Source organism: Notamacropus eugenii, chromosome 1 (assembly GCF_028372415.1).
Source record: "Notamacropus eugenii isolate mMacEug1 chromosome 1, mMacEug1.pri_v2, whole genome shotgun sequence".
NCBI lineage: Eukaryota > Metazoa > Chordata > Mammalia > Diprotodontia > Macropodidae > Notamacropus > Notamacropus eugenii.
Window position 1 is genome coordinate 714,098,995 of NC_092872.1, and position 12,396 is coordinate 714,111,390.

At 44.0% G+C, this 12,396-nt stretch overlaps 1 long non-coding RNA gene across 1 annotated transcript; it reads right to left on the bottom strand.

Moving 5' to 3' along the window:
- Positions 1-243: 243 nt before the first annotated feature.
- Positions 244-6,860, bottom strand: LOC140528483 (uncharacterized). The gene is made up of 3 exons (XR_011975202.1): positions 6,801-6,860; positions 1,662-2,011; positions 244-1,383 (listed from the first exon to the last, which is right to left on the bottom strand). It is a non-coding gene; the product is annotated as an uncharacterized lncRNA (long non-coding RNA).
- Positions 6,861-12,396: the final 5,536 nt, after the last annotated feature.

A 12,396-nucleotide genomic window follows, 5' to 3' on the forward strand; every position in this document is an offset into this window, starting at 1 on the left:
TAAGTGGATCAAAGAGACCATTGCAGGTTTTGGATTAGAAGAGGACATAGTTTAGATCTCATGTGCTCCATGGTCAGAGATCCTGCCACAACCTGGGGGAGGGGAAGGGCCTTCTTTTGATGCTGAAATCTCCCCAATTCCTACCGGTCACCCTCCTACTGGATGCAGATCTTAGTCTATTCTTTTTCACATATGATTCTCCCATCATTTTCCCCTGGTCTCCAGATTGATGACAACTCACACTTTGTAGAGCATCCTGGTTTATTTGAACGTAACAGCCGAGAGGGAGAGAGGCAAAATGAGGACATGAAATCATAAGCCTTGGGATCCAGCCAAGGCCTCCAATAAGCAAGACCCGTCCAAAGTAAGCATCCTGAATGCCTTGTCTATTTTTTTTCTTAGAGTTCTAATATCTTTAGTTCAAGATTCTAATCACATTCTCCAGGGGAGGATGATCTTGGGTGGTATTGTCAGCTGTCTCCTTCGGGATTGAATCAAGAGTTGGTGCTATCTGTGGGGTCAACACTTGGGTTCTGGGAAGTGTTTCCAACTTGCTCTTCCTGGACCATATTGATGAAAGGGGTAACTGAATGTGATCCTTGGGGCTTGACCTTTGAGGGAGAACTTACATTCCTCTTCATCTTCCATGAAGTTAAAAGCATTAAGAGTAGAAAGTAATATAAAGGCTACTTGGGGTTTGAGGATGAGGGCTGTTTTCAGCTGTCTCTTGATGCAGGATATGAGGAAGTGATATTGACTGGTCTAGAATGACATATGGTGGGTATTAGGAAGCATTCTCCTGAGTGAAGTGATTTCAAACAGAGATGAGAAGCCTTGGGGTCCATGAGATCTCCTACTACCAACCCTGGGGAATGTTGTCCTATGTCTCTTGATATGGGAAATACAGAGGAGATACTGGCTTCCAAGGGATCAACTGAGGTAGAATTTGGAAGGTGTCTACTCCTTCACGTTGTTAAGGACATTCAAAATTTTGAGGACCATGAGATCTACTGGACTGGAGCCTGAGGTTGATCTCCTAGGTTTCATAGTTGGAGATGGATAAAATGGGACTATTTTGAGCTAAAACTTGGGAGATATTTGCCAATGTCTCTTGGATATAGGGAAGAGACACGGGTTGCCATGGTATAATTTGGGATGTAACTTGGAGAGTGTTTCTGTCTTTCATATTGCTTGGGATATGTATATAAATAAAGAGGTTGGGTTTCATGGGATGCCCTAAGGTGGCTCCTGGGGGTTGTTCTTGGCTATTTCTCTGTTCTCCTCTGTGATCAACGGAAGGTGCATTCCAAATAATTACCTGGGCTAGCACTTGACCCAGCCAAGGAGTAGACCACCCAGGTGTGGGAATCCAACTGTATGTCCCTGTGAAAGTGACAAGAGAATAGAGAGGTAGAAGTGGTTGAAGGTCTGTTCTGAGAAACTCTCTCCCCACATTCCCCTGTACTCAGTCCATATGGGAGTCTAGATGGAGTATAGGACCATGTGCCTTATTACCCAAGGGGGAACCTTATGGAAAGGATTTTACCCAGATGTCCTCTTCTGATATCCTCCAATGAGGGGAAGTACTATGAATCTTGAGTCCCCTGAAGTATCCTACCTGGGCACCAGGGCCCTGCTAAACCCGTTTTCCCAGTACTTACCTGAGGGTTCATGCCAGACGTGTGAAAAGGTCAGGACTTTTTCCTAGTCCACATAAAATGGGAAGGGGATGGTTTCACCCTGCCTTTCTTGGTTGGTGTCCTTCATAGAGCAGTACAAGTCTTCCAAAGACAGTAACATGTCCCGACAGTGTAGCCATCATCTCTGAATACCTTCTTTGTGTAAACAGTTGTCTATACCCTTATAGATCATATGGAGAGTCTCTTCCTCGTTTCCCTCAGTGCCTAGATATCAAGGAAATCCCAAACATCCAACAGGACTTAAATGGACTCCGTTCTCTATGCAAAATCTTGGGAAGCTGAAGGGTGAGGTCTCTGGATTTTTCCAATGGCTAGAGGAGACATGAAGAAACAGTCAGCCTAAGGAGTTATTGTGTCCGTCCCAAGGCCCTTATGCCATCCTCTGTGAACCTGTGGATGGATGGGGACTCCAGGAAACCCTCCCAAGATGACAAGTCTAAGATTGAGCCCTGCTTTCCATTTCCTATAGCCCTGTGGAGCTGGTGTCTTCCTCTTTTGAAGTCTGACATGAAGAGAGCGATATTGGGGTTAGATTTTCAAGGCACCATTACACCCCTCCCCAGTCACCCCCCCCCCCAACTCTGTGAGGTCACCAATGCCAGCTTTTTAATGAGTAGACCTGACACTGGGATCTCCTTGACACTGGCCCTTCCCTCTGACCTTGTCTTGCAGCTGGGCCTCATTCCTACAAATAAAGGTCTCAGGAGCCTTAAGCTGTGAGAGGTCAAGGGACTTGCCCAAGGTTGCACGGCCCGTAGGTTTCAGAGACAGGCCTTGAAGACATGTCTTCCTGACTTGGAGGCTGGTTTGCTGATCTCCAACAAGGTTCTACCCAGTTTATCAATGAATGAAGATGCTCTTAGAGTGGAAGGTCATCCCCCAGTGATAGGACTCCAAAGAATCAGGGCTGGGAATTGAAGTGGGCTCTTGACAGCGGAGTGCTCTCTTTATTTTGTTCGAGCCAGTTCTTGGGCTGAGTCACTGCCCACCAGTGGCAGGCACTGTACCTACTCTACTCCCTGGGTTTCCAGAACTTTGAATGAGGTGGGACATCTCAATGGAAAGGCTTAGGTTGGGAGAAAATTTGCATTTGGGATTTAAGGAAGCCAGGGTGTCCAATGGCCAGGGATGGTACCTAGAGAATCTGCAAGTAATTCTGGGGTGAGTGCTTTACGTTTGCACTCCTGGGGAATTGGATAATTCATTTTGTAAAGTGCACCAGCCATATATCTGGTGATCCTGTGGGGAAGGGGTAAGGCCTAAGTCTTCTCAGACACTCAACATTCTCCAGTTGACCCTCTGGACAGAGGGATCTATTCAGAGAGGGGGTAGTATGGAGGCTTCTCCAACTGTCTTGCATTAATTGGAGGCTGCTCCATGGGAAGCAATAAAGACATTTCTCTGGGCCTTTGCCATTTGCAGACCCCTTGGCTCACATCCACACTGCGGGGGAGGAAGGTTCACCATTTTCTGGTTGAGGAAGCAACCTCAGTTTAGTCATGTGACATGGCCCAAATCATACATCAACTAAAGGTGATAACATGGACTCCAACTGCTTGGAGGGCTTCAGGTTTTCCCTTCTCCTGCATTCCCAGCATTTCCCCACGCCATTCTGAAAGGAGGGGGAAGTGTCCTAAGCATGTGCTTTGCCAGACTTATTCTGAGACCTTGGACCAAGATCACATGTAATGTTCCTAGAATGTCAGAGTTAGAAAGGACCACAGGGTCCATCCAACCTGCTCCAGAAACTTTATGTCCAACTCTACCTGACACAAAATATCATCTCCCAGGTTGTGACCACAGCCTTAATTTAAGAGGAACCCCTTCCTGCCTCCTTCCCTTCCTTTCTTGGACATGTTTCAAGGTGAAGAAGTTTCTTCCGATATCAACCTTCTTCTTTAAAGCCACCACCCCAGATTCCCAGATATGCCATAAGGGGATGAGCAGACATCAAAATCTGCCTGCTCCAAAAGGAGTACAGCTGTGTCTACACCAAGTCTGCTCCAAGGTAAAGACCTCCTGCTCCTTCAACTCCCATGAGAGAAGCCTCAGGTGCTATCTCTGCTGGCCTCTCTCCTTTAGACACTCTCCAATTCATCAAGGCCCCCAGGGCTAAATCGTGATGCCCACCCCTGACATATTACTGCAGACGAGCTTTGACTAGGGAGGGCATGCTCTGTCCTTGGGGATCAACCTGGGTACCATTTTCTCTTTCCAAGGAAGATAGAATCATATCTAGAAGGAACCTTATAGGTCATTTTAGCCGAGCTTAATCTCCACCCTTCATTAACAGAGAAGGAAATTGAGGCTCAGAGAGGGCAAAGGACATCCCTAAGATCCTCTAGGGAGTATCAGCCTAAGAATCCAGGTCCTTGGCCTCCAAATCCAAACACATTTTCACAGGCTCCTTAGTGCTCAATAGGTAGGAATATTCACTTGATACCAAAGTCAGATAGTCTTAGAATGTCACTGACGTCATCAAGGTGTTACAAGTCGAATGTGGCAGAGATGGGATGCACACCCAGGTCCTCTGTCTGTTAGCCACAAGTCAGAGAAAGATGAAATATGATTTCTGGAAAGGATATTGGGTATTAACCCATTCTATAAATGGGGACACAAAAGGTAAGCACTGGAAGTGTCTGACTAGGAAGTTCTTGGTAGACCCAGGTCTCCTGACTCCTTCTCACCTTTCAGCATACCTTCATTCAGGTCTCTAGAAAACAGCACTGCTGCTATTGCAGACATGGACTCCAGCCTAGATCAGAACCTGAATGGAGAGGAGCAATTCTTCCTTTCCTTCTCCTGATCTCCTGCCTCCAAGTCCCTCCAGGAGCTGGACTGCAATACAACCATCCTCAGCACATTAAGCCTCAGGAGACTGAAGGACAGTCCAGTGAAGGTCAAGGAAGGTCATGTCCAGCCTTCCTCTGACTGTCTGCCTTGGAGCATGTGACTAGAGCTGGTCCTGTTGAAACTGCCTCCTCCAACCACCAGTTTCTCAGACTGAATTCCCTCCCCCTTATATAGGCTCTGAAAGTAGATTTCAGAAATCAGTGCTTACCTGATTCCAGCAATCTTTTCTCCTGACTGCTTGGCATCTTAGCTAGTTAAGGACTAGCAGTCATGAACACAAAGAACCCTCTCCAGTCCTGGACCTCCTCTGTGAGGTTTCATCAGAAAAAATCTTTAAGGATCTACAGAGTTCTTTGAAAAACCAAGTAAAAGTGTTCAACTTCAGGCTTTGGGAAATAATGATGAGCACCTCGTTGACTCGAAATCAGTTGTTTCCCATCTATCCCTTGATTTGTTTCTGACCTGCTTGGCATCTTACTCAAGCTCTCCTTGTAGATCCCAGTGCAAGGGATGCCTGCACTCCAATGGCTTCCTCACTACACGCATATTCACTCTATGGAATATTGAGAGTCTCTCAAAGTGCAGGCTGTTGTGAACCATGGGACACTGAGTGCAAGATGTTCAAGCTAATGGAGCTCTTTCAACAGAAGTGTCTGATCTGAAAGGGACCTTAGCAAGTGGAACATAAAAGATCCTATAAGGTGAGGGCCATAGAACCTTGTGGGTCAGGGCTAGTACCCCCTGGAATATCAGATAGGAATGATATCAGCCTGTCTTGGCCTCTGCTCTCCTCTTACAAAGCAGTACAACTCCACTGCCTGGGGTGCTAAAAATTACCAAGTTTTCTGTTTCCCCCTTAGACTTTATTAAAAGTCATTAAATCTATAAAATGCAGAACAAAATATAGAGGATGATCCTGTGTCATTTTCCAAGTCAATGGGCACTCACCAGGATTTTTTGTAGATTTTTCTGCCCCCTAATTTCAATTTGAGTTTGACATCCCTGATTCTGTTTGCCCTTCACTGGGTAAAAGTAAATACCTACTATCTTTCCTATTCCTGTGGATGTAAACCCCTACAAATTACTTACACAGACACCCATACAAACACTCATACTCACAACACAACCTCACACTTGAACTGGAAGGGAAGTATTAAAACCAATTTGTGTTTGTCCTTAATTGTTGAAGACCATGCCATCAGAGGAACGATGACGGGACTTGCACTTGACTTTGTTTTGAGTGAGGGAGGGCTGTGCAGGTCACCAGCCTCACTTCTCCTCTGGAGTCATGTGAATCCAGTGACCTGATATTCCTCAGAATGATTGGAGATGAACCAGGATGCACTGGGAGACCTTGGACCCTTTAGGCCAAAGTCTATGCAAGTACTCCCTTAGGGTGAGGTAACTCCCTTTCATTGAATAGGCCTGCTTAAGAAGTAGTCAGGGCATGGCCCCTTTAAGGAGGCAAAGAAAAGAAAGACTTCACCCTGGGAGAGAAACAGCAACAGCTACTATTGATAATCACAAATTACTGGCACCTGGACCCACTCCAAGCTTCTGCTTTGACATGTTCTCAATCTTGCTGTAAAGACTCATGCCAGAAAAAGAAACTAGTGGTCATTTTTAAAATTTCCATGCATTTCCCTAAAAGGAAACCTACAAAACCTCCTCATTATCCTCCCCACTATCAGATCCTATCAGTCCAAAGGAAGATCCTATATTAGGGGATGGATGGGGCAATAGTGTCCAACTCTCCCATTTGACAGATAAAGAAGCAGAGACCCAAATAAGAAGCTGTACAAAGGTCACACCAGTAGCAAATGGCAGAGTTTGAATCCACACCCAGCTCCTCTGTCCACTGGCCCTGGCACATAGATGATAACAGAATGTTACTTTAAGACTACCACTGGAGATCCTCCAATCCAAGCCATTCTACTGATCCTCTAGAGAGAGTGGCTGTGAAAGGAACTAGATATCCTGGCCCTTCTGTCTTTTTCAGTTTCACCATGCCCAGTCATTGAATTCACTGAGCACATAGTAGGGCTCCCATTGCACATACTGCTTCAACTCTAGGTCAGACTCTGACAGGAATCTGATAACTACCTTTGACGCCCTTGCTTCCCACTTCCAAGTCCCTCCAGAACCTGGTCAGCCAACCAGCCAGCCTCACCACAGCAAGCCTGGGGACACAGGAGCCAGGCCCCCAGAACCCAGGCTTCCCTTCACATTTTCCCTTGGAGAAAGTACCTCCAGCTTGGTGGTTGGTGCTCCTCATCAAACTGCCTCCTCCAACAGGAATGTTGCCAGGCTGACTTTCCCCAGGCTTATATAGTCCCTGGCACTATGCTAGACAGCTGATCCCAGCAATCCACTCAGCAGCTTATTGGATCCAGCCTTGACTCCTTAGTGACCACTGAGTAGAGAAAGACCTTTCCCCAGTCTCCTACTTGAGAGGTTAGATAAGCATCTGGAACTTGTGCTCACCCAAATTTCCAGGATGGTTTTTGAGGAGTTCTGGTTTGTAGAGTGCTTAGCATGGCACCCAACCCCTGTCATAGATTAAGCAATATGGACATGTGGACCAGTGTGATGTTCAGTGACTGTTTTATACCAAGTGGGAATCTTTGTATGAATGGAAAACTCAAAGATTTCAGGTGAGGAGAAGGGGCCACTTCCTGCCAGCGTCTGAAACAACTCCTTACGCTTTTGCCTGGGACAAAAACCAGTCCTCAAACTAGAATCTTAAAGTGAGAAATTTTAAAAGCAAAGGCTTATAAATACTTAGCTTAGGATTCTTTGAGCTAACCTAATAATCACAGTCATGAAATTAAAATGATCAAGCTTTAGATGTATTTTCTCAAAATGTTCCTGTTAAACTAAGTGCATACTTGTTACAAAACCTGGTACCACCAACATCGTTAGAAACATAATTAGTCATCCAGTTCACTTATAGATTCAACTTTTGTCAGGCCTAGAGGCCTAAGGGCTACCGGAGTCTTACCTTACCTATCGCAGGTCTTCCACTGGCCAAACTGGATAAAGGTATGAGAGAAGAGACTTTCCAGAGTCGAACAAGGGTTAGGCTTTATTCAGGGTCTTGGTTACACGTGCAGGGGGAATTCTTCCTGAGGAGAGAGGAATCTCCCAAGGAGGCAAAGATCTTACAGTAAGAGAATGGAAGTGGAAGTGGAAGTGGAAGTGGGAGAGGGGGAGAGAGGGGAGAGGGAAGAGAAAAGAGAGGAGAGAGGGAAGAGGGGCCTTCTGTCCTCTAAGGGCCCCTCAGCGCGCCTTCAGGCTTTCCTGACCCTACTTAAGCTCTCCAGCCGCAGAGTTTGCACCTGAATACCGTGCCTGTTAGACAACAATAGGTGTGCTCAGACCCCGGGCCAATCTCGAGGGTGGGGATGCTCTCTCCCAGCAGTTTCCCAAGGAAAGAGGCGGAAATGCACCATATAGCCTGGGTCTCACACCTCAATTCCCTGCTGTTCCCTGGGGGGCCTCATGAGAACTCTAAGGTTTAGAAGTCCTCACCTTTACCTGCCAGAGACTGTCCACATGGAACTGAGCTTACACCCCCAACAAACTTTGATAAAGCTGTCTAAAGTATAATATTTTTAAGTATAATATTTTTATTTTAAGTATAATTATCTTATAAGTATATATAAGTATACTTTAGAAGTATAATTATTTTAAGTATAATATTTAAGTATAATATTTTAAAGAAGTATTTAATGGGTATTATAAGGTCCTCAAAACAGTCTTTGTTCTTCATCTGATGTTTTAACATTTGCCATTTGTACTTGGTTATCAGTTTGTTTGAACTCTGCTGCTGAGATGATATAAGTTCTGTGATGCTTAAACCTGAATGCTAAGAGAACCAGAGGTGGAAAATGGAGCTTCACACCTGCCTAGAAAGGGAAACTGGATACTTCAGTTCACATAGCTAATCAGCTTGCTTTTAGGAAGTGAGTTCCACCAAATGGCTCTATTAAATCTATGTGTGATATAGGATGAATGATTTCTTATAGAAGATAATTTGGAGATACCTCTACCAAATTAATATCCTCAGATTAGCATTGACATTTGCTTCGTGACATTGCAAATATTATTATGTTTCTACATTTCCTTGGATGGTGAAAATAGGTGAACTACTCAGAGTGCTTTCTCAACTTGTCACACTTGTGATGCCTTTTCACCCCAGAAATTTTTATGTGACCTTGGGTATATAGGTGTGTTTGGAAGTTTGTTGGCATTGTGCAGCGTGATGACATGTGTAAGGCAAGGAGTCCAGCTTGTGTGTTCAGAACCAAAGCTACAGTGAAGCTGCACTATTCAAAACAGGCAAACGCTGACAGAAACACCTCGGATGCATAATTCATTCACGAATTAACTTTTGGTTTTTGTGTGTTCAGACACTTTTACTGTTACGAAGACTTCCTGCTCCAGGGACCTGAAGAGAAGGGTGAGAGGGGGCCTACAAGGAATGAATGTGCAGCTCCCCCGGTGCACACAAATGTGTAAGGGAATCAGAACAGAGATCTCTGCAGGTTGGAGTCTTTGGGAAGAATTGAGTGAGCTGGTCCAACCTGGTAAACTAGTAACAGAAAAAGGTGTAGGGGTCAGTCTCTCCAACCCTTTCTCGTCCTTAGAATTGGTCTTTCCCTCCTCATCACCTTCACCACTTTATCTGGACATCTCCATTGTACTGGTTAGAACATGATTTTTATAGTAAAACATACTGGGGTTAAATATCAGCTCTCCTAACCTCCTCAATTTAGCTCTGTGCCTCATTTTCACCATCTGTCAAATGAGAGAGTTTCATAACAATCTTTAAGGTTACTTCCACCATGTAGATTTGAGGGAAAATATCTTAATGGGAGGACTATTGTGAAGGGGTGCAAGAGCCTGGAGGCAGAGAGATAAGCATGATGATGGCCTTCATCAAGTCCCTAAAGGGATGAGGATCGAAGGCAGTTTTAATCTTTTTTTTTTTTTTTTTTACTATTTTTGTTACTGTCAATCATCAGGAATATGTGATTTTTTTTAGTAAGTGAAGGGATTTTTCCTTTCCTTTATTTTATTTCTTTTTTTTTTATTTAACTTTTAACATTCATTTTCACAAAATTTTGGGTTACAAATTTTCTCCCCTTTTATCCCTTCCCCGCCCCAAACACCAAGCATTCTAATTGCCCCTATGACCAATCTGCTCTCTCTTCTATCATCCCTCTCTGCCCTTGTCTCCGTCTTCTCTTTTGTCCTGTAGGGCCAGATAGCTTTCTATACCCCTTTACCTGTATTTCTTATTTCCTAGTGGCAAGAACGTTACTCGACAGTTGATCCTAACACTTTGAGTTCCAACTTCTTTACCTCCCTCTCTCTCCACCCCTTCCCTTTGGAAGGCAAGCAATTCAATATAGGCCAAATCTGTGTAGTTTTGCAAATGACTTCCATAACAGTCGTGTTGTATAGGACTAACTATATTTCCCTCCATCCTATCCTGTCCCCCATTACTTCTATTCTCTTTTGATCCTATCCCTCCCCATGAGTGTCGACCTCAAATTGCATTCTCCTCCCCATGCCCTCCCTTCTATCATCCCCCCTACCCTGCTTATCCCCTTATCCCCCACTTTCCTGTATTGTAAGATAGGTTTTCATACCAAAATGAGTGTGCATTTTATTCTTTCCTTTAGTGGAATGTGATGAGAGTAGACTTCATGTTTTTCTCTCACCTCCCCTCTTTATCCCTCCACTAATGAGTCTTTTGCTTGCCTCTTTTTTGAGAGATAATTTGCCCCATTCAATTTCTCCCTTTCTCCTCCCAATATCTTTCTCTCTCACTGCTTGATTTCATTTTTTTTTTAAGATATGATCCCATCCTCTTCAATTCACTCTGTGCACTCTGTCTCTATGCATGTGTGCGTGTGTGCATGTGTGTGTGTGTAATCCCACCCAGTACCCAGATACTGAAATGTTTCAAGAGTTACAAATATTGTCTTTCCATGTAGGAATGTAAACAGTTCAACTTTAGTAAGTCCCTTATGACTTCTCCTTGCTGTTCACCTTTTCGTGGTTCTCTTCATTCTTGTGTTTGGAAGTCAAATTTTCTTTTCAGCTCTGGTCTTTTCATCAAGAATGCTTGAAAATCCTCTATTTCATTGAAAGACCAATTTTTCCCCTGAAGTATTATACTCAGTTTTGCTGGGTAGGTGATTCTTGGTTTTAGTCCTAGTTCCTTTGACTTCTGGAACATGATATTCCACACCCTTTGATCCCTTAATGTAGAAGCTGCTAGATCTTGTGTTATCCTGATTGTGTTTCCACAATACTTGAATTGTGTCTTTCTAGCTGCTTGCAATATTTTCTCCTTGACCTGGGAACTCTGGAATTTGGCCACAATGTTCCTAGGAGTTTCTCTTTTTGGATCTCTTTCAGGCAGTGTTCTGTGGATTCCTTGAATATTTATTTTGCCCTCTGGTTCTAGAATCTCAGGGCAGTTTTCCTTGATAATTTCATGAAAGATGATGTCTAGGCTCTTCTTTTGATCATGGCTTTCAGGTAGTCCCATAATTTTTAAATTGTCTCTCCTGGATCTATTTTCCAGGTCAGTTGTTTTTCCAATGAGATATTTCACATTATCTTCCATTTTTTCATTCTTCTGGCTTTGTTCTGTGATTTCTTGCTTTCTCATAAAGTCCTTAGCCTCCATCTGTGCCATTCTAATTTTGAAAGAACTATTTTCTTCAGTGAGTTTTTGAATCTCCTTTTCCATTTGGCTAATTCTGCTTTTGAAAGCATTCTTCTCCTCATTGACTTTTTGAACCTCTTTTGCCAATTGAGTTAGGCTAGTTTTCAAGGTGTTATTTTCTTCAACATTTTTTTGAGTCTCCTTTAGCAGGGAGCTGATTTGCTGTTCATGCTTTGACTTCATGTCTCTCATTTCTCTTCCCAGCTTTTCCTCCACCTCTCTAACTTGATTTTCAAAATTCTTTTTGAGCTCTTCCATGGCCTGAGCCCATTGGGTGGGCTGGGACACAGAAGCCTTGATTTCTGTGTCTTTGCCTGATGGTAAGCATTATTCTTCCTTATCAGAAAGGAAGGGAGGAAATGCCTGTTCACCAAGAAAGTAACCTTCTATAGTCTTATTTCTTTTCCCCTTTCTGGGCATTTTCCCAGCCAGTGACTTGACCTCTGAATATTTTCCTCACACCCACCTTGCCTCCTGATCCTCCCAGTCAGCGTTAGGCAGTTTTAATCTTAAGGACAAAGAGATAGGTGCCCATCAGAGCAGGAGAATTACTAAGGAAAGGCTGGTAGGACCTGAAAATTTTATTTCTCAGATTAGTGGAGCTTTCCATAGGGTTTCCTAAGAGTTCAGAGACAATAAGCAGAGGAAGCATTGCATAGAAGACTTTGGATTACAAGAGGATATAGGTTAAATGTCATGGGATCCAGGGGCCAGAGATCCTGGCCCACCCTCCAGGAGGAGGATCTACCAATGGTGGAACTCAGCTTCCCCCTCAATTCCCATCACATGGACCTTTCACTTAATCTTGGTTTATCCCCCTACGTGTGGGATGCTCGCATCATTTCCCCAAATCTGCAGATAAAAACAGCTCAATTTGTAGAATACCTTAGCTTATTTAGACATATCTAGCCAAGAGGAAGAAAGGTAAAATGAGGACAAAAAGGAGCCTAGGAACCCAGCCAAGGACTCCAACAGGCAAGTTCTCTCCAAGTAGGTAATAAGAGAGCATTATGTTTGAGAAAACTAATGTCTTTATTTTTAGGCTCCTCTCAGGTGTGGATATAGAAATGGGGAAATGAATACAGAGGTGGAGGGAAG